The sequence below is a fragment of the Mustela nigripes genome, chromosome 3 (assembly GCF_022355385.1).
Source record: "Mustela nigripes isolate SB6536 chromosome 3, MUSNIG.SB6536, whole genome shotgun sequence".
Classification (NCBI taxonomy): Eukaryota; Metazoa; Chordata; class Mammalia; order Carnivora; family Mustelidae; genus Mustela; species Mustela nigripes.
The window spans coordinates 186,854,077-186,876,488 of record NC_081559.1 but is presented as its reverse complement, the minus strand read 5'-3'; the positions used below and the strand labels follow the sequence as shown (position 1 = coordinate 186,876,488).

Genomic DNA, 22,412 nt, shown 5'->3' with positions numbered 1-22,412 from the left:
ACACTGAGATCATGACCTGAGCCGAAGGGAGAGGCTTAACCCACTGAGCCACCCAGGTGCCCCCTAGACCACTTTTGATTAAGAAAACTACAGAAAGTTAGTAACTGCCCCAGGCAGGCCACGGCACATGAGAGTTTTCCAGAGTCCTGCTCTGCACGGTGTCTGAGTCACAGTCCCGCTCACACTTGCTAGAATCCGTGGTAGCAGAATTTAGTCCACAGTTTGCTTCTCCCTGTATTTCTTTGTAAACTCTTCAGCGATCTTACAGGATTTTTTATGGTCCTTGGAGTTTTCTTCAGCTAGGTCAGCTTGAAGTGGGTGCTCGGGCTGGGGGTCATTTGTGGAGGGGCTATGAGGGACTGGATTACTCGGTCAGCTCGGGTTGCTGGATTCCAGCTCTCAGCACTAACTACCACCGGACAAACCTGCCCCTTTTCATCCATGTTCTAGTGATAGGTCTTCGTTTTCAATGAGATCTTCTGTGGTTTGAATGGGTACTCTGCTGGAAAGTTGATTTCCATTCCAACCTCATACAGAGGGTTGTCAGGAACAAGCCCTTGCCAAGTCACTAAATTACCCTCATCAACCTGGAAGTTTTTTATTCCACATTTGCAGATTTCTTCAAGCTCCTTCATCAGCCTCCTGCCGGCCACCATCTTGGATCTGGTGCTGCTGTTTTCCCATTGATTATATAGATGTATTTTATATGTTACTTAATTATTTGAGAGAGAGAGAGAGAGAGCACAAATGGTGGAGAGGGAGAAATGGACTCCCCGTTGAGCAGGGAGCCTGCTGTGGGGCTCAGCCCCAGGACCCTAAGATCATAACCTGAGCCGAAGGCAGACACTTCCCTGACTGAGCCACCCAGGCACCCCCTATTGATTATACTTAAAGATGCTTTGACTAGTAGGCTGTGGCAGAAAAGAGGGTGTGTGAGTTCTGAGCCTTGGTTGGAGAAGGTCTTGCAAGCTTCCTCTCTTGCTCATCCCAGAACCTCAATGCTAAGTCAACAGACCTAGACTAACCGGCCAGACAAGGTACAACTACACAAAACAGAGATCAGTTATTCTGGCTGACCTGGGAGATGACCACAAGTACGTGAGGGAGCCCAGCTAAGATTAGAGGGAAAGAGCCTGGCCGATTTTAGCCAAATTGCCAATCTACAGAGTTAAGGGCCAAATGGTTTTGGTCAATGTTTAAGCCACTAAGTTTTGGGGTTCTCCGTTATACAGCAAAGCCTAGCTAATATATTCCCTCTGGTCCTGGGGTCTTTACATATGCTGTTCTCTTTGCTTAAAACACTTCCCTCTTTCTTTGCCTAGTTAATGCTTATTCATTACTGCTCAGAAGAGTTTTTCCCTGATCCGGATTAGTTTGAATCCCTCCATTTTAGGTTCGCATGGCATTTTATACCCCTTTGATAGCACCGCAGTAGTTGCTGTCTTATATTTATCTGTGTGTAGCATTGAATTATCATCGTTCTTTCTCCAAGGCTAGACTATAAGCTCCACGAGTCCAGGAACAGCATCTGTATTGTTCCCCAGCACGTTCTAGCACCTAGTGCAGTTCCCAGAATATAGTAGGTGCTCACCAAACATTGGTTGAACGAAAGATTATGTTATAGCCCTGGAGGAAACATGCCTTTGGGGGGTTCTTTAAAATAACCCTCCCACCAGTCCTCTCCTCCCACTCTCAGGGGAATTAACTGCATGAGAATGTGCTTTGCAATTTTTAAAGGACTGTACAATTGTTAGTTCTTAATTGTTAGTGTTATTATTCTGGGATGGCAACAGCTGGCTTTGGGGGAATCCTTTCTTTCTTTCTCGTTCCCCTCAAATGGCCCCAGGCAGTTTCCTAGCAGCTATGATTGGGGCTGGATAAGCAACTTACAGGCTGAGAATCTTGCCTAGAGTTAAAAGTTGGATGTGTAAATATCTTTTGCTGTGACCTAGCAAATAAGCTCCAGGCTGGTTAATTGCAGAACTTGGTGGTAATGATACCAATGCTGAGTTCAATTAAGGACTATTTACAAAACCACCGGGGGAGGATTTTCCACTTCTTCTGAAACAGTAGGCAGGGACTAAAGGGGCCTGCTATTTTACAGTATAAACCAACGGCTTGAATACATCATAAACTCCTTAGATCTGTATCTGCAAACTCCATGACATTCTTGGATCCCCAGAGCTCAGTTTGCAAGAGGAGAGCATGAAATTAACAGCTGAATCACTCAAAGACAGATCCTCTGTGTGCAACTTTTCTGAGCCTCAGTTTCTTCATCTGTAAAATGTACAGTATGAACAGTCTGCCCTCATAAGTTTGCTTGGAGATTATATGAGATGATCATTGGAAAGTGCCATTATAATCAACAGAACTCTATGCCAGTGCCAGGCCTAGAGAAAGCACTCAACACATTTTAGCTACTGGCTCTTATCATTAATACTCTTCCTAATACACATAGTTGCTTCCACGCTGCACAGTGTACCAGCTTCAGAAACCTGCCCTGAAATCCTCCTTGCCCAACTTGGCCTACTCAGGAGGTGAGCAGGTTTTCTCACACAGCGAAAGAGGGGTGCTGTTTCCCAAGCGTACAGGCATTTGTTCATGAGATGTGGGTTAAGTACACGCTGTATGCTCCCGCTCTGATAGGTGCGAGCCGTACAGAGGTGAAAAAGAGAGTCCCTGTCCTCGGTTTGCAGGAGAGAGATGAAGTGTACGGCAGTAAAGGCTCCACCAGCATTGATCCCTGGATGTTATGGGAACGCAGATGAGAAGCACCCCAAAAGGTCAGGAAGGTTTCCCTGTGTTCATGTGGGCCACGTGGGGTTCTCAAGAGGAGTAGCAGGTGAAGTCCTTATTAATGTCCCACAAAACGGAAGAGAACCTTACTTCCTTAAGAGATTGTCACAATGACCCATTTTTCTGACCCTTTTATCACAAAGCTCCATTATAGCTGGAAACAGAGCTTTTAAAATTAATAACCTAATGATGGAAAGCATTTTCCGTGATGCTTAGCATCTCTGGAGGAAATGCCATTGGATGCTTATCTTATAGGAAGACCCTTTCAAGTTTAGTTTTTACCAAAAGGGTGGGGTTTTTTTTGTTTTGTTTTTTGTTGGGTTGTTTGTTTAATAGTGATAACTTTGTGATAACAAAGACCTCTTCGCCTCACATTCTTGGGACCTGGGCTCAATCAGCAGCTCTAGGATTGACAATGACTAGATATAGTAGAGTGACCAGGTTTTCAGGGAGAAACACCTCCATGGGCATTAGGAAATTTGGATTCTGTCCCTGACCATGCTGACTAGGTGTGTGTGGCCCTGCTCCGTTACAAGTTCTCAGTGAATTGGTGAGTATAAACTGGGAAGGTATGACAGTGTTGCCGACTCTGGGAGGCAATCACTGCTTGCCACAGGCTTCCATCTGCCCTTCTTCCCTGGCTCCTTCTCTTGTTCCTCCAACCGGAAAAACAAACAAAAATTCATCCTGGGCTCCCCCTAAGCTTCACGGTACTATTCCATCTCTCTTTCCTTCATGACTCAATAGCTTGAAAAATAAATTTTAAAATGTCAATGCCTGCTACAGAAATAAAAACCTGACTCTTTATTACGGTCAAGCACTTTTATGTGGCTTAATTCATTTCATCCTAATACTTTATGATGTGTGTACTTTCATTATCCCCATTTTGTAGGACACTAAGCCTGGACAATTTAATTTGCAAGGAAAAATCACAGGGCTGGTAGGTGAGTGAGGACTGAACCCCAGGCTACAAGGGCGCCTGGGTGGTTCAGTCAGGTCAGCATCCAACTCTTGGTTTCATCTCAGGTCATGATCTCCGGTTCCTGGGATGGAACCCCTGCATCCAGCTCCATGCTCAGTGTGGAGTGCGGAGTCTGCTTGATATTCTCTCTCCCTCTCCCTCTGCTCCTCCCACGTATACTCTCTCTCCTATAAATAAATAAATCTTAAAAAAAAAAAAAATAGAAAAGAGAAAGAAAGAAACCCAGGCTACAGACTACAATGCAGGTTCTTCAGCACCTGGCTTTGAGGGTTCATGTGTGCTGAACCCACCTTCCATTCTTTCCTTTCCTGCTCTCCCCACTCCCCAGAATGTTTTCTTCTTTGCACCAAGGATCTCTAGGTGGTCTGACTGTAGTGGACAGTTGTTAGGGTTTGGTGCCCACTATTTTGGTGCCCACTATCCATTTCCTTTTCCTAAAAGCAGGTGGTTTCCTTTGGAGTTACCTCTTCCCCACTGGCTCTTATCACGTGGGGCTGGAATCAGGAGCCTTGCCTTCTCCTGCCTAAGGGACAGCAGAGTGAGGCAGGCTGGGATCTGAAAAATAAGCAGCAAGGTCAAGGAGGCTGGGGGAGTTTGACTTCTGTTCGGTCCAGCTGAGCGCTCGCCAACAAGTTCAGTAATCGAGATAAAAAAAAAAAAAATTGAATGCAATATTTTATAAAAGGAAAATTAATGCAAACATTCCAGGATGAATAAAATATCACACTTTTAAAGAGAGGGTCACTATGACTGAATTTTCCTTTCACCTTTGGATTCAGGATGGCCTGACACAGCGCGGCGGGACATCACCCCTTTGCGGGGACCCTCCCAGCCTCTCCCCAAGCCCTTCACACCCGCCTCCCCACTCTGTTCCACTAACACCAATGAATACCCATGCGTGTTGGGTCCTCTGTCTGCTCCTTGGCTCTCTGCATGAAAGCCCTTTCTCCTTCCACCTTCTTCGCGAGTGAACTCTCCTCCTTTACCTCCTCTGCAGAATATCAGTTTTTTCATCCATAAAATGGGGATGATAAATAGTTCTTAAGCCATAACCTTGTTGTGGGCATTAAGTGAGCATTAATATCCATACGGCACCTGACGCCAGGTGAACACTCAGAACTCAAAGTCCACACCAACATCGGGATCATTCCGTGAGACGGCATTCTGCAGACATGCCCCTCACCACCTGAAGGTCAAGGTTGCTAATAGATGAAAGATTCACACCTAGATCCCCTTCTGGGTTTCTGACCATCCGAATCTCATTGATTGACCCCTCCTCCTCCACTGTTCAGTACATTTTGGTGTCTTATGGGGTTTTTGCTCAAACATCTCTTCTTTCTAGCTACACCCTGCCCCAGGCCATGTCATAAATGCTCACAGTTTCAAGGGTTTCCTCTTGTCTGTGAGACATCTGTGACATCCAGATCTTGAGGTCCAAATGTTCAGTGGATGTCTTACCTGTGTCTACATACCTTTATGAATATTCCCAGTACAAACAACAGCAGAATGAAGGCGAACTAGTTACTCTACACAGAACCATGCACTTTACATGGAACACTTGATGTCATCCTCTCAAGACCTCCATTTTACAGAGAAAAGGCAAAACAAGAAAAAAAAAATCACAACAAAATAGAAGCTGAGAGGGAAGGGAAGAAAGCTGCCCAAGGTCACAAACCAGGGGAGTGGCAGAACCTAGATCTGGACACTTTCAACCTGACTCCACTGTTGAAAGCAGGAGCTTCTGCTCAAGAAGACTGTCCAAAGCAGCATCTTTTAAGCGACATTCTGACATGAGGAAAAGATGATAGAGCAGTTGATCTGAACTAGAGAGCATTCTGCAATGTCCACTGTTATTTCTGTTGTCATAACTGGGGTATTGCTACTGGCATCCAGTGGGGAGAGCCCAGGGATGTTGCTAATCTTCCTGCAAAGCTTGAGAAGCTCCCACAAAAAAAGAATGACCTGGTCCAACGGGCTAACACCAAGGATGAGAAACCCAGCATTTGAGAAGTCGGTAGAAATCAAGACTGTGAGAAGCTAGGAAAGGGTGTTAGCAGACTAGGGGCTACCACCACCCTCCAGCCCACCACCTCCCCCAACTCCAAGCAAAGCTGCAAACTCTTCCCTACGGCCCACGCTGCCTCCCAGCACAAAGCACAAACAGGAACTCATTATCTTCCTCCTCAAACCTTCCTGGCCCATGCTCTCCGTCATGGTTAAACAGCCCGCCCTCCTCCCGCGAGGTGAGCACCCCCGTCCCCCTGCCGGTTCTCATCACCGCTCCCCACTCTCTAGTCCACCATCCATCAGTAAGCTGATGGCTGATGGTTTCTGGCTCCCCAAGTCCATCCTGCTCCTTCTCTCCTTTGCCGTTTGACTAACTTTGGGCCAAAATAGCGTCTTGTGCCATTTCCTTCCAAGTTCAGTGAGGCTGAAGTCACTTGGTATTCCTCCACAGTGGAATGAACTGTTTCCACCCAGAGCATGAATGTCATGAGGGATCAAACTAGGGGGCCTTAAGAGCCCACCGAACTCCTAGTCAAGGAATCTGGGATCAGCTCACCAAGGAATTTGAGTGTGTCCTCGTCCCCTGGCCCTCTGCTCTGGTGGACACGGTGGCTCCCCACGGGTCCAGGCCTCGTCCCGCCGCCCCACCGCCCCCGCGTCCCCCGCATCCCTCCTCATCCTCAGCACCTGTTCCACCAGTGCGCCCGCCCTCCCTCTTCAGCCTCTCCTACTCTCCTGGGACCTTCCCATCAACCACAGATGCTCACTCGCCCACCAGCCCTTACAGAATCCTCCCCTCCCCTCCCACTAGCTAGACAGCCTGGTTTCTGAAAAGAGTCGTCTACACTTGCTTTCTCCCACTCGCTCCTCATCCCACTGCAATCTGGCTTCCAATCCCTCCACTCCATTGAAACAGCTCTGGCAGAAGTTATCAGTCTTCTGATAGTCAAATGAAATGCACACCTGTTTTCCAGTCCTGATCTGACTGGACTCTGCAGGGGCATTTGAGTGTTGGCCATTCCTAACTTTTGGAAGAAATTTCTTCCCTTACCCTTGGTTTTCCAGCCACTTCCCTTCTAGCTTCCTCCTTCTCAGTCTTCTCGATGAGCACCTCCTCATCGTCCGCCTACTGTGTCCCTCTGAGATCAATCCGGATCCCAGGAGCTTCTCAGTCCACACATTCCGCTTGAACGAATTCACCCCCAGCTTTACCCACCAGGAGACGTGGTATGGGACGGTGGTTAAGAGTCGGAACTCTAAAGCTCCTCTGTGCACCGTTTGTTCTTCGGGCCAATTACGGAACACTCCCAGGCCTCAGTTTCCTCAACTGTAACACGAAGCACAGCTTTTCGGTCTCATTGCCTTCCGTGTCTGAACATGCACCATCTCCTCAGACCATGCTGAAACCTGAAGGGTTATATTATATGCCTATGCTTTTGTTCCATTTTTGCTCAGGCACATGGGGGTGCCTCTGTGAATAAGTGAATAACTCTGTGAATAAGTAAATGAATGCTGTCCTGCATTGGGTTCCTCCAGAAATAAACCTTGAGATACGGAATTGGGTGCAGCTGGTTTATTTGGGAGATGATTGACCCCAGGGAAAATGAATGAGTGAGAAAGAGAGAGGAAAGAGACAAACGGCACAGAGAGTGAATTAACAGGAGGGTTACTACTGGGGGCAAGTGGACCTGATTCTCCTGGGGTGCCCTGAAAGCACGTTAGCACTGTCTATGAACTAGGAAGCGGGCTTTCACCAGACACCGAATCTGTTTAGACCTATCTCAGACTTCCCAGCCTCCCAAACTGTGAGAAATGAATCTGTGTTGCTCTAAGTCACCTTGTCTATATGGTATTCTGTTAGAGCAGTCCAAACTGAGTTAAGACTCCAACCCTCCCTCCCACTCCCGTTATGCTGATTCAGGAATCTTCTCCATGTTCTCTACAGCCCCAGGACACCCTGGGCATAGCTCTGTGAGAGTCATCCTCTCCTTGCTTTCTAAATAGAACTTCCTGGTCTGCCTTTCTTAGAGAGCAAGAATAGTTCATCTCTGCTGATCTAATGCCCAGAAGACGTTTGGGCACATTACAGGCACTTACCGAATGTCTTTTAATGAATTCAAGTTCACCATGCTCCGGGCCCCACTCAGAGTAAGTGGTCAATAAATGTAGGCTCCTTTCCTTTCCCTCCAAGTCAAAGAGTTCGCCATCTGACTTAGGAGAGCACTCCCTAAGCAAGCCTATGATGTGATAAATATGTTCTTGAAATGAACAGAAGTGCTGGGAGACCACGAAGGAGGGAGCAATTAACTGGGACTGTCCCAATGAGACTGTGGTTACGTCATCTGCAGTCTTAATTACTTATAGCTTTAACTTTCCAGCACCATTAATAGAGCCATCTTCCATTACCCCAGGCTTTCTCATTTGAGCAACTCTCCACCAAAGTGAAGATACAAGGAACTCAGGGACAGAGTGAACCGGTCACTCTAATCTTGTTTGTCCCTTTCATTCATCTGACATGTCTCTGTTGAGGGTCTCTTATGGGCCAGCACTCTTCTCGGCACTTACAGACTGAGTGAGGGAGGCAAGCAGCAGCCTGCTCTAAGGCAGCGTACCCGCGCAGGGGGAGACACATGATAAATAGGCAGCCAGCAGGATAAATTCAGCCGTGGCAGGGCTCTCAAGCAGTGCAACAGGGCATGAGTTGACGTGACGTGGGAGAGAGGTAGGGGTGGAAGTGGTGCTAAAGACAAGTAGATCAAATGGCCAGGGAAAGCCCCCTTTGAGGAGCTGACTTCTGAGCTGTGACCTAAGCCCCAAGAACAGCCAAGTGGAGATTCTTCCAGGCAGAGGGAAGAGCAACTGCAAAGGGCCTGGGGCAGGCTCCTGGACTCCTGGTGCCAAGCCCAGAGTTTGTCTCACTGCTTCTGACCACTGAAAAAAGAGTTGCAGAAGAGAGACAAAGTTGGGTCTAAAACTGATATCTGGCCCTGATGTGGAGAAGGGGGGCTGATACCCAATTTTCCATCCCCAGCAGGCTCATTTCAAGCTTCTGTTTTCACTCACTGGGCATGTCGCTCCCTCTTCAATGTCTGACTGGGTTTCAAAGGAATTTGAAAGACTTACAGCAAAGCTACCAAGCTGCCTCCTCCAGGTAGAAACCCCTAAGTGTGGCATGCTTGTGGAAAACCACAGTGAATCATTCCCACTGGCTGCCCAGTCCTGGCCCGACTGGACAGAGATTTACTTTGCTTTTCTCATACCTTGTGAAGCCTTTCCAGACTTTTAAAGATTTTTATTTATTTTTTTGATAGACAGAGATCACAAGTAGGCAGAGAGGCAGGCAGAGAGAGAGGGGGAAGCAGGCTCCCCGCTGAGCAGAGAGCCCGATCATGACCTGAGATCCCAGGACCCTGAGATCATGACCTGAGCTGAAGGCAGAGGCTTAAACCACTGAGCCACCCAGGCGCCCCCAGACTTTTAAAGAAACCCCCACAACATCGTGACTCCTGGCTTAAGAGCAAAATCCCAAGTTCCAAGAGATTTGTTTCAGATTTCACCAGAAGGGGGTCTGCCACAGCCACCAACCTTTTCCTCTGAGGAGAGCAGTTTCTGATATGCTGCAAAGAAAAATAATCACTGGGTGATTAGAAAGAAAATGAAATTCGAAGGCTTTGTAAGCAGGCACAGATACGCACAGCACACACCCCATGAGTTAAAACCTTCCTTTCTCAGATGCCTCTCATGGTTATAAGAACAATCACGGCTATCATTTATTTGAGCACTTACAATGTGTCAGTCCCTGTCTAAACATTTGGTTTCCAAATCAAACGGATAAGGGTAGCATGACCACTTCATTTCACATTTGAGGAAGGGGAAGCTCAGAGAAGTTCTGTGACTTACCCAAGGTAACACAGCAAGGGGGAAAAAGGTGAAGTCCGGATTCCAGCCGGCATCAGAGTGTGAAATCCAGTCTATGCTGTCCCTACTCTCCTGACAGAGAAAATTCCTGCCCCCTCCCCCCAAGTCCCTGGACAAAAATGAGGAAATCAGTAGAGGGGAAGCCTTGAAAGGGGGCAGCCAGGTAAAGTCATTGCTCTTATTTGGAAACAGGGGACCCCGCCAGGAGATGGCAAGTTCATCCTCCACTGAACCGGGAGAGGACAAGGCTCCTCCTGGTGTTGGGGCAGGGGGGTGGGGGGGCTCCGAAAGGCCCGCCAAGGGCAAGGTTTTGATCTGGGCACATCCCGACCCTTCCACCTCTGGGCACCGAGGAGGCAGGGGCCGGCGGGGGCGCGAGGCGTGCGGCCGAGCCGGGGGACGCCCCCCACCAACCCCGAGGCCGCGGTGCCCACCCCGCCCCCCACGCCTGGTGCCGGCGGGCCAAGGGTTAAGCGAGGCGGGAGCCCCCGGCGCGGAGCGGCCGCCGGGCCGGGAATGCTTAGTCAGGATTCCGATTTCCTGTCGAAGTGCTGGGATTTCCTGCAGCCCGCGCCCGCCGCCGCCGAGCGGGAGCGTCCGAGCCGCCCGCGCCTCCGCGGCCTCCTCCCCTCGGCACATGGTCGCCCGCCCCTTCCTGCGCCGCGCTCGGCTCCCGCGCCTCGCCGCCGCCGCCGCCGCCGCGCCCGTGCCGCCCGCCCTGCCGGTCGCTCCCGGCCGCCGCCCGCCCTCCGTCCCCAGGGCCGCCGGCGCCCGGCTGAGGGCTGCGGCGCGCGGGAGCCATGGAATAATGCCCAGCGGCCCGCCCGGTCCCGGTGAGTTGCGGGGCGCCCTGGGTCGTCCGCGCCCCCCTGCCCGGCCCCCCGCGCCGGCCGCCTGCGGGCTGCGCCTCTCGGCGGGGCGCCTCGGGCGCGGGGAGGGCGCCGGCCGCGGACCCCGGGGGGCCGCTCTGGGGGGCGCCGACACGGTGTGTTGGGGGGGGGGGGGTCGGCCGGTGGCTCCGCGCGCCCTCCCGGGGAGGCGCCGGGACCCGCGGTTGGGACGCCCTCCCGGCATTGTCTCTCCGGGCGGCGGAGGAAAGTTCCCCGCGGTTCGTGGAGGGGCGGCGGGGCCCCGCATTGCCCGCCCCCGGCCGGGGTTCGGACGCCGCGCTGCCAGGCAGGCCCCAGGCCACTTGCTTTGGAAGCCAGTGAGACGAAGCGAAAGCGGGGGCCAAGATTCCCAGTCGGGGCTTGGGGTTTGCTCACGGGAAGCCTGGGAAGTGGCTTGTGTTTTTCCCGCTTGTGCCATTTTGGGACCTGCTGCGTTTTCTGAGAGCGACGAGAAGTTTTAAAGAAAAAAGAAACTCGCTGGCGTTTGGTATCCTGCGGTTTTCGTGCACCCAGAGAGTTCTCGGGCGTTCCTAGAGCGGTTTCCTTTAATAACTGGTCCTTCCACTAGCGCAGGGGGACCATCCCATCGTCAACGTGAGAGCTCAGCCTTACCTGCCCTGATGGGAAACAACAACTACTTTCTTCCACTTTTCCCGAAGACTCTATCAGGTTGTCTTGGCAAGATACTTGATTCTGGGGTGACAGTGGGGCCAGGGCTGCTGATTACTTCTGGGATTGTAAAACACCATTGAATATTGAGGCCAGTTTTATCTCTGTTGAACCCTCCACCCCCAAGACTTTCCTGTTTTGCAGTTGGTGTTCCTGTTCCCCCAAAAGATGCAGATATTTTGGCAAACAGCAAATCTCAACAGTTTAGAAAGAAAAAGGATCTTCCATAACAACTGTTTCAGCCCCTTGTTGTTAGGCATATGAGGCTGGGAGCTAGCTTACCCAAGTGGCACGGCGGGTCTTCAGACTCCCAGCCCAGTGCTCCTTTCTTTCACTATGGCAGTTTCCAGTCTGGCAGCAGGAGACATTTGGAAATAGGTCTTCCTTGCATTATAACCTTTGTTGTTTTCGTGTCTTCTCTTGTTCTGTCTTATCTATTACTGCGGCTGTTTTTGAGAAACGTGGTTATCGCAAAGTCGGTATTTTTAGAGAGCGAATTAAAAAAATTCCCTAACCTTTACTGTTCAGCCACCAAATGGATTTGAAGCCTAAAATGGGTGGCTTATTACATAGGGAATTACTTTTCTCTATCCCATTCTTTTGTGAAAAATAGAAACTCCTAAGTCCAAAAAAAGGGTAGTATCTTAGCACAAAATGTACCCTGCGATGTTCTCTGGACTTGATTTTCAGCCCTCCTGTATCTTGTGAGCAAAGCAGCCCGTCTATTTTTCTCCTGATGAGAGCTCCGAATGGCTGGTTTTTCATTTTTAGTATGTGATAATGTCGGAGAGAAAGGACTTGTTCGCAGGCTTGCCATTTGGTGAAGGAAATTGAAATTCTCTCCACCTCTCACCAGCCACAGTGAGCCAGATTTTTGAAATCAGTCAGAGCCTTGCAGGCTCAAAAATGAATGTGTGCATCCACATGGGGCCCTCCCTCGCCCCTCACGAGGACCCACCTCCCAGCTGGCATCTCCACGCAGCACCCACGGGACTGATGTCTAAAGGAAAAAGGGAACCTGTGTTACCTGGGACGATGTGGCTCCTGCATCTTCCCTGTGGGTTCTCAGCTGTGTTTGACTGGGTCCTGCCACCCGGTCCTCATTTTTCCCTCTCTCGGTTTCCTCACACTTCTCTCCCAGTCACTGTATCTGGCCTGGGCTCGCCAAGAAGGCTTTCCTGTGGGATGCACAGATGATCCCCACATAAGCAAGGGCAGCTTACATTTACTGAGCACTTGCTCTGTGTGCCCTAGGCATGTCACCTGCTAAGAAGTCCTAAGGAGGAGAGGGAACTCCTTTGGGAGCCTTGCCCAGAAAGGATGCCACTTTTCAAATTCATCTGGAATTGACTCATTCGTTCATTCATCCAGTACACATTTGCTAAGTGACACCCCCGTGGGAGGTGCCAGTCCTGCAAAGATGAACAGGACCCTGTATTCAAGGCCTTCTGTTTCCAGCCTCCTCCTTCGGTGTCAGCTTCACACTTGCTCTTTTGGTTAGTCGGTGCTAGGAGCCCGTAATGAGCACCTGCTCTGACCTAGCACTGGGTCAAGTCCCGAGGAGAAAGCAAGATAGGCCAGGCCTGCCCTCAGGGAGCTTGCATTCCAGCGGAGGGATTAGGCCAAGCCCAGAAGCACCAGAGAAAGATTGTGATTCTTGTTCCTGAAATCCTGACCCAAGCAAAGTGGGGTGGGGGTGGAAATGGGGGTGGTCCTAGTTTTGCTAGGAAAAGGCCTCTCTGAGATTGAAGACTTGAGAAGAAACTGGCTGTGACGAGAGGTTGCTGGGGAGGGCAGTCCGGGCAGAGGGATCAGAATGTGCGCCCTCCTGTGTGTGAAAGGGCTGGGCGTGCTCCAGGGAGTGAGGGAAGTCAAGGCGGAGGGGTGAGTAAGGAGTGAGCAGAGGGGAAGGGAGAGATGGGGAGAAGGGCAGAAGGGGAGGTTTCAGATGGAGGCAGGTTCTAAGCCATGCTGGGGAGGTACCCCGCCCCCTCCTCCAAGTACAGAGGGAAGTGGGACCGAGTTTAGGCTCTGGAGTGGGATCTGATTGACATTTTTGAGAGGTTACATTTACTGCTTTATGAACAGTTGATCACAGTCAGCAGAGTGGAAGCAGGGAGACCAGTTGGGGGGGGGGGGGCTGCATGAATCCAGAAATGTTGGTGGCCGCTTTGACCGGTGGAGGTGACGGGAAGTGGGTGTGACCTGGTTAGAACCTGAAGATAGACCTGATGAGACTTGGTGATGGATGAAATGGGGGTGAGGACAGGGAGGGACTGGAGGATGACCCCTGGGTTCTGGCGTGAACCGCTGGCTGTCATTTGGGAAGATGGGGGAGAATAAAGGCAGAACACACACATTCTGGAGAGAATCAGGGTCCATATTGGCCATGCTAATATGGAGATGTCTAGGAGACATCCGGGTGGACACCTGGGACAGACATGACGGCATGTGACTTCAGACCTCAGAGGGTACCTCTGGACTAGAGACACTGATGTGGAAATGACCAGGCTGCAGAAGAGCCACCAAAGTGCTGGCTGGCACGCGCCCTGCTGTCCTCTGAGGGTCCTCCTGCCTGGGACGCTCTTTGGCTCTCTCAGGCTAACACCTACCCATCTTTGAAAACATACCCATGTCTTTACCTCCTTGAAGACGCCTCCAGCTCCCCTGGCCCCCAGATCCCTGTGTCTACTTCCATGATAGGATTCAACCTAAGTTACCTTTTTATAGTGTCTTAATGTTTATGAAAAACTTGAAGCAGGCTCTGTCACATAGTAAGTGCTCAACCAATGCTAGCTGCTATTATTATTGTTGTTGATGGGAGTGATGGAGAGGCATATAAATAAGAATTATATTGGATAAGTGTAATGATAAATGATGTATTAGTCTCCTCTTCCTGCTCTAATGACCACACATTTAGTGGATTAAACAACACAAATTTATTCTCTTACCGTGCTGGAGGTCAGAAGTCTGAAATGAATCTCACTGGGCCAAAATCATGGTGTTCGCAGGGCTTTGTTCTTTCTGGAACCTCTAGGGAAGCTTCCCTCCAAAAGGAATAGGGAAGACTCAGAAGAGAAGAGCCTAGGGAAGAATCTGTTTCCTTGCCTTTTCCAGCTTCTGGAGACTTCATACCTTGGCTTATGATCTCCTTCCAGCTTCAAAGCCAGCAGTGTTGGCCCTTCTCACATACCATCTCTCTGGCTCCCCTTCTGACTCCCTGTTCCATTTCCAAGGGTGCTTTTGAGTATATCAGGCCACCTGTATAATCTAGAATGCTCTCCCTATTATAAGGTCCAGCGATTAGCAATTTTAATCCCATTCCCACCCCCACACCCCTACCCCTAATTCTCTATTGCCACATACCCCAGGTAAACTAGCATATTCTCATGTCCTGGGGATTAGGATGTGAACATCTTTGGGAACTGGTAAGGGAAGGTATTACGGGAGTCTGGAGTCCCGGGGTCAGGCTTTACTCGTATCTTCACCTCCTCTGGGATATTCATTCCTTCCTGCGAGCTCTCCTCCGTGCCCAGCTTTACATGAGAATGCCGTGAGGATTCATGTCACTGCGCTTTCTTTGCGCTGTAGGCCAAACTGTGCACTGCCAACACAGGGATAATAACTTTTCTCTTCCTGCCTCAGGGATAATTTAAGTTCAACCCCTGGGGGTGCCTGGGTGGCTCCTTGGGTCAAGTGTCTGACTCTCGATTTCAGCTCAGGTCATGATCTCTTCTTGGGTTGGGAGATTGAGCCCCAAGTTGGGCTCCGTACTGCGTGTGGAGCCTGCTTAAGAGTCTCTCTCTTTCCCTCTGCCCGCGCCCCATTCATGCTCTCAATCTCTGTCTCTAAAAAAATTTAAAATTTTTAAAAAAAAATCCAACCCTTGAAAGCCCTTTCCCCACCCACCTACCCAGTATTCACTCCCAGAAGGGCTGGGAGGGGTGCCAGGGTTGGCCAGTCAGTGAAGCGTCTGCCTTTGGCTCAGGTCATGATCCCAGGGTCCTGGGATCCAGCCCTACATCAGGCTCTCTGCTCAGCAGGGAGCCTGCTTCTCCCTCTCACTCGCTCCCTGCTCACGCTCTCTGTCACTATCTGTCTGCCTCAAATAAATAAATAAAATCTCTTTTTAAAGAAGAAAGGAGAAAGAAAGAAAGGACTGAGGAGTGTGACGTGTTGGTACTCTCTTCAAGTCTGCTATGGCTGATTTCCTGTCACAGTGTGAATCCCAGCACCGTGTGTTCCTTTTATGCAGCTGGAACCTTGGTTTCAGAGCTACAGCTAGTGTCCCCAGCCTCAGCCGGCCCTGTTCGCAAAGCAGGCCACCAGCACACTCAGGAGAGAGCGTGTGGCTCCATCAGGACAGATCCACTGAACCACTAGTGGAAAAAGTAACTGGAGGGCCTGGCTTGGCAGAGTGCGGCAGGTGGCCCCATCTTCTGAAAGTCAGGGAAACACACCAGGATGTGTTGTGAAGCCACATTGCACATTGTGAGGAGGTAATTACGACCAGATTTCTAACATCCTCTGGGTTATTTGGAGAAAATGGGCGCCTGCCCCGGATACTCTCCAGAAACAGCCGGCTTCCCGGACACCGTCAGCGTTTCGGAGAGCCTCATGAACTCTGCTGGCCACAGGCATGCTGGGTTGCATGGAGGCAGAGGTCTCCTCCTGCCCGAGCTTCCCCTGACAGTTCTGTCCGTCCCCATCCTTGGAAATGCCACAAACTAACTCATCTTGTAATATTTTTGGCATTTCCTCTTCCTTTACGGCTTTAAGTCAGGAAATGCGAAAGGCACCAAGTTAGAAAAACAGAAGAGAGAGTGGAGCTTGGGATCCCTCCTCTGGAGTCTGGTTACATTTGGGACAAAGAAGAGTGCTTGCCATCTGCGCTTCCCCCCATGTGGCGGGGGCTCGGGCGGACCACGCGGGTGCAGATCCTCCTCCGTGGGCAGAGCAGGAAGGAGGGAGTCAAGACAACGCCTGCTGTGGCTTCTGGGGAATGGCCCGCGTTTCCCTCATCAAGGCTAATTGTGAGTTTCCCGGCGCGCCTTCTGCCTTCGTGAGACTCCTCCTGGGTGCACACTACTGTGTGTGCGTTTGGTTCTAGTTTTGAACCGAAATAATTATCTTTGCGAGTAGACACGCAGTAAGAGGGCTCAAGCAAAAATCCATGATATGTGCAACTTAGTTCAAAGGTTCAGAAAAAAAAATGACAGATGTTGTAAAAACTAGTACGAGTGAGGGGGAAGAGAAGGAAAAAGCCCGTGGAATGAAATGTTAACTCTGGGTAAGCTCAGGCAGAGGGCTTAAGGGGGCTCTTGGCACTATTTCTCATTCTTAAAACTATTTCCAAGCCTAAAGGGTATTGCAGATGGGGAGGGGGGTGCTCAACCATGCCTTTGTAATTGGACCTTGACAGATACAGGCCAGTTCCACAGCAGGGTCAGCGGACAGGAAACCAGACGATTCTGAGGCCTGCTACTGACCCCACCTTTCCTTCTGCTCTCACACTTTGTGTTCCCAACTGGGAGAATGTCAGAAAAGCTTCCCTCGTGAGGATTCCGTGAATGGCATTACGACAGCCATCTTGTGTGGACGCGAGTCTGTTCACGTGGTGGCCTCTCCCTGAGACGGAGCGCCTCCAGCTCTCGTGCCGGCCCGAGCACATGGCAGGCACTGACCGGGGAGCCGAGTCACGTGCCTTGGCTTCAGTTGCTCAGCCGTGTTGCCGTGCTCATTGAATTTTCTCATCATTGAGCTTTTATTTTCAGTGACCCTACATTTTCCTTCTAGAAAATGTCTTTGGTCGGTTCTCTTTCAGATCACCCCAGCCTTTAGTCCTTTTGTCGTGTTCTTTCTTTAGGGCTTCTCTTCCTTACTTCATACCTTTGTTCTAAATATACTGACATTGTCTTTGGAATTGCCCCATTATGCTTACCTGTCCTGGGTAGCAGAAGTGTCTCTGCAGAGTGGTTTTATGCTTCGGTAGGGGCTCCAACGGTTTCCTGGATCCAGGACTAGTGCTAGCTCTAGGACCTGAGATGTTTAACGCTAGGCTGGAGGTGCAGGTTTGGGTTTTCCACCCACAATTAGGGCTTTGATGTTTGCACAGGAGCCTTCTCCCCCACCCAGATCCTGAGGCAGATAAGATTACTTGCCACCATTTCTCTGCACTGAAAGGAGAAGGAGTTCAGGGCCTCTTTCATGGGAGGCTAGGGTCCCTATGGGGTCCTAGCTTTGTAGAGGGGTCTCAGCTCTCCTGTCCTTTTGTAGATGCCAAGCGGAGACCAGCCAGCTTCACATATTCAGTCTTCTTTTTCAGACTAGGAAGAGGAAGGACATTTACAGGAAGGTAAAAATTGCCATTTTGAGAAAAGAAAACCAGAACCCCCCATATCAAAACAGCAGCAACAAAAAGATTTCATTCCGATCAGCAAGCACTTGCTGAGCACCTCTGTTTGCCCTGCAGAACGGGGTGGGGGCAAGTTGGGGCTGGGTCTTAAAATGCCTGTTTGTCTTCGGAACACCCGGTGCAGAGCAGACCGCAAATGTTTGGGAAAAATGGAAGCAAACAAGAAAGGAAATTAATGTGGTTGAAGAAGACATCATATGCAGAGGACAGAATAAGATCATGAAAAGTCGTACTGAATGATGACTCAGAGTCCCGAGTTCCAGTCCAGCAACTGATAACTGACTAGTTACGGTTCTTTGATGAATAGTCACTCCCATCGTGGAATCACACTTTGCCATCTGCAGTAAAGGTGGTAACTCCTGACCCAGTTACAGTGAGAGCAAGAGCGGGAAAGTGGGAGCTTCAGAGGGCCAAGTATTTTTCTTATCTTCCAGGCCTGTGGGGCAGTGTGTCCTCCAAGGGCACGTTGCTTTGGAGGCTCTTTCTGTCTTGCCTCACAACCACTAGGGGCACTGGGTTTTCCCAGGGAAGGGCAGCAAGCATTTCAAGTCCTCAAAGCTTGTTCAGATTCAGATTAAGGGGTCTTTGGTGTATGTATGGTCGGAAGTTAGGCATTTGGGTGCTGAGTTGGCCTGTGTCTCATGTGATAGTCTAGAAACTTCCCCTGGGACCCAAAATGAGGGCTGAGGTGCCCCTGGGAGATGCAAGATGAATTTCTGCATTGCGTTGCCATCATAACCTTTGACCCCCTGTTCTGTGAGGCCATTCCTCTGGGTGGTAGAACTCATGATTTCTTCTGGGTCTGTCTTGTCCATGTCCCTCTTTCGTGGGGGAAGTGATTTGGTCAGGGCGGGATAGGGGCATTTGTCATGATGCAATGTGAAAACCACTGGGCTTAGAATCAAGGATAGCTAATATTTCTTGTGCATTAACACATCAAGTGCTATTCTAAGCTGTTCCACAATATAAGCTCATTTAATCCTTATAATAACCCAATAAAATAGGTACTGTTTTTTGCTCTTGGGGGCCACTGTTTTTAATCTCCATTTTATACATGAGGAGACAGATGCACAGACACTAACTTCTCCAAGGTCATATAGCTCATGGGGGACAGAATTTTAAGCAAAGGGATCTGTTCATTGCCCACACTCTTGACCATGATGCAATATTGCCTCTGAAGACTTGAATTTGAATTTTATGTCCCAGTTCCTCATGTGGCCTTAGCAGACTCTGCCCTTAGCCTTTCAGAGCTTTTAGGTTCCTCTTCTATACATTTTTAAAGCTTTTAAAAAATGTAAGTTTTGCAGGTTTTAAAAAATGGTGTTAAATGAAGTAATATATAGAGAAAGTGGCTTTGTTCTTGGCATATCATGACTACTAAACAGAAGTGAGTGAGTTCTAAATGGGATAAAAATTCCTGTTTACATGATCGATAGGGAAGACACATGAATGAACTGATTCCATTTAAAGAGTCTTGTCCTTGGTGCACAACTTTCCCTGCATATCCTGCCCTTTGCTGGAGCACCTGGGACACAAAGATGAAAAACCAAAGTTCACGTGCTAGAATTTCTCCTAGATGATTGGGAGAGAAAGAGAAGTGTTTATCATTTTGGACCACATCTTGCCCACACCAAGGTAGAGTTACAAAGGAATAGCCCCAAGTGTACAGAGAGAGAAGACAGTCACCCTGGGGCAGGGGTGGGGGGTGCAGAGTCGGTAAAGCTCTGGGTCAAGAGGTGCCATCTGACCCCAGTCTTCCGGGATGGGCAGGATTTCAGTTAATGGAGAGAGTCGGGAAGGGTATTCAAGCCTGAGACTAGCTGGACCAAAGTCTTTGTGGTAGGAATGTGCTGGTTTTTTTTTTTTTTTTTTTTTTTTTTTTTGGAGGTTTAAGGAAAACATTTATTCAAGGGGAGAGGTAAAACTCAGAGTAAAGCAGCTTTTGGGGTTTCTTGCTGGAATGCAATCATGCAATCATCCCTGATATTCTCTGTCCCACCCCCGCCATCACAGAAGTCCTGATCTAGAAAAGCCAACTGCAGTGTTGTTTATAGACCTTCCCTTAATAGCATTTTGCAAGTTTCCTCTCCCTAGGACAGTTACTTCCTTGGACTTAAAAATAGAATCATAGAAGGGTGGAGACGTGGAGTATTCGCAGATTACACTGTTTTAATGGTACACTTGGAGGTGAGTGAGTGAGAAGGTGTAGCAGACACTTGGTTGCTTATCTAACATCCTTTTTCCTTCCTTGCTCCCGGAACATTAATCTTCAGAAGTTTGCCTTCTAGGGGCTTTAGGGAGGTCAGTCCCAGCCCTGGGCTGCGGGGGATGGGGTGGGGGGGGTGGAATCACTATGGTCCTGCTCCCCTTGACAGTGATTTGCTTATCCATGGGCATGTGACAGAGGTGTGGCTATGAAATAAGAAGAGAAATTTCTGGGGTTGGGGGAATAGAGAAGGATTTTTCTCCATATTAAAAGGAGACATTTAGGAAGACAGCCTTTTCTGCTATGGGACATAGTGGGATTGGCATGTGATACCTGGAACGGTGGCAGCCATCTTAGGACTATGAGGGAACTTGCTTAGGAAGACCATGTTGAGCCTGTTCAGTACAGAAGGATGGAAGGAACAAGACACTGAAAACCCTAATTTTAGACTATTTTTGAGTTAAGTTTTAAGTTTTCTGTTACTTTAGCCCCAAAACGATTTGTATCAATACACAAAGGGATGACCACCTTATGTGAAATATAGATGATTTGGGGTCCATTATACCACTCCCCCAACACACACTCACCCTATGTGTTAGCTCACCACCTTGTTTGAAATATACCACCAAATCATATAGTTTCATACCTTCACTGTCTTGCTGTGTTTGTCCACCTGAATAGCCCTTTCCCTAGCTTCTCCACCTACTCAAAATCCAACTTTTAAAAAAAGTATGGTTCACATGCACCTTCTCTGAGAAGTCTTCCCCAGTCCTTCCTGTTGTAAGTACTTATCTTATTCTTTGGGTACCTGTAACATTTGTGGTCTCTCCCTCTCTCCCTCCCCATCTCGTTCTTTACTAAGTGCCTACTGAGTAGCCAGCTGTAGTGTCATACCCTAAGCATCATCTTTCATGAATGAGGACAGGCACGCACAGGAACTTGTGAGCCAGTGTGTTTTGTGTGGTCATGCGGGAACATGAGGTATCACCAGGTACTTCCAGAAAGGTGCCTGATGCCCCCTTACAGGGAGGGTCAGGGAGGCCTTTCTACAAGGTGTCATCCTTGAGTTAGATATTAAGTAACTGGGAAAGAGCAAACAGAAAGGAAGAAAATTCTAGGTGTCGGGGACCACCGAAACAAAGATGTGGGTGATAGACACAGCCCAGTCTGGGCTGGGAGCTAAGCATGGGGGGAAGCTGACATTTGAGGTGGGGTGCACTGAGGCTGGAGGAGAAGGCAGGAAGAGCCACGTCCAGGAGCTTTGACTTTATCCTGAGACCACAGAGGAGCCTTTGAAGGTTTGAGGCAGGGGAGTCTTGTGACGCTGTCCTTTAGAAAGAGGATTCTGGCTGTGTTGCATTGAGTGGACTCGGTGTGTAGGGCAAGGACTGGAAGCAGGCAGACCATTTTGGATGCATTCGGATGGCTTGGGGACTGACGGATGAGGGGCCTGGAGAGGAGGGGTTGCTGTTGACGACACTAAGCTTTCTGGTTTGTCTGCGAGGCTGAGTCATGTCTGTGTCGCAAGACTGCAACCTTCTCCAGCTCCTGGTCCTACCAGTCTGCGCATCCCCTGGTGTGCTGTGTTTGGGCTGCCGTGAGAGACGGAGGAGGAAGAAGCGAGGAAGAAGGGAGGCTTATCTTCGCTTCCTTATCTTCTCCTCCCACGGCTTCGGCTCTTGGGTTCCTGTTTAAGGGGATCAGGAAGTGGAGCTGTGACGTGGTTTTCCTGGTGTCCCTGCTTCCAAGGTCTGAACCTTGAGAAGACGAAGGACTTTCTTAGGACCTGCGGCTCATCACCTTTCCTTCTCACTCATCTCCCAGACCAGCCCAATTCTGAATAAGCCTGTCCCAGACCTCTGGTGTGGCCTTTTCTGTGTGTGCCCACTGTTCCTGCCTCATGCCAGGCTTCTGTGCCATCTCTCCCGAATCATCTAGCCAGTTCCTAGCTCAGTGCCCTCCCTTTCATGTCCTCCACGCTGATGCCAGGGAGAGCTCCTTAAAACCAGACTGGCATCACCCTCTGGCTCGACCAGCCTCAGTACCCCCTCCCAGAGCCCCGTCGGTCATGTGAGGAAGAAAGCAGCCCCGACTTTCTAGCTGCTGAGACCTGGGGTCAGGCCTGGCTGTCTTACTCACTGAGTGCCCTTGGACTAGCCACTCACCTTGCTGAGCCTGTATTTCTCTACCTGTGAAATGGGTACAGGCTGCCTGAGTGATGGGTGAGGGAGGAAATATATCACAGGGCCAGCCTGAGCATGGGCACATGTGCACACACTGTATTTCTCCCTCCCTGACAGTCGTATTCACCTGAGGGAGTCCTTAGTGCTCACCGCACAGTGGACCAGATGCGCTTCACTCGACGTTTGTCGAACAAATTAGTCCTTTGTTCTCTTTCCGCTTAGGCTGTGACAACATCTCTTTCAATACGTTTGAGAAACTCTGTCAAGGCCTGTAAGGGTTGGAGGGAGCGGGACACCCTCTCGGCGGGGGGGGGGGGGGGGGGGGGGGGGGGGGGGGGGGGGGGGG

General features: G+C 49.8%; 1 protein-coding gene and 1 pseudogene across 2 annotated transcripts in view; one reads left to right on the top strand and one right to left on the bottom strand.

The window, feature by feature from the left end:
* Positions 1 to 210: 210 nt before the first annotated feature.
* LOC132013280 (ubiquitin-conjugating enzyme E2 L3-like) lies at positions 211 to 656 on the bottom strand (annotated as a pseudogene).
* Positions 657 to 10,454: 9,798 nt separating this feature from the next.
* The window catches only part of ASAP1 (ArfGAP with SH3 domain, ankyrin repeat and PH domain 1), a 349,235-nt gene continuing 337,277 nt past the window's right edge, over positions 10,455 to 22,412 (top strand). For both annotated transcript variants that reach the window (XM_059395173.1, XM_059395172.1), the window contains exon 1: positions 10,455 to 10,536. The gene's annotated coding sequence lies outside the window, so the exon portion shown is untranslated. The remainder of the gene's footprint in view (positions 10,537 to 22,412) is intronic.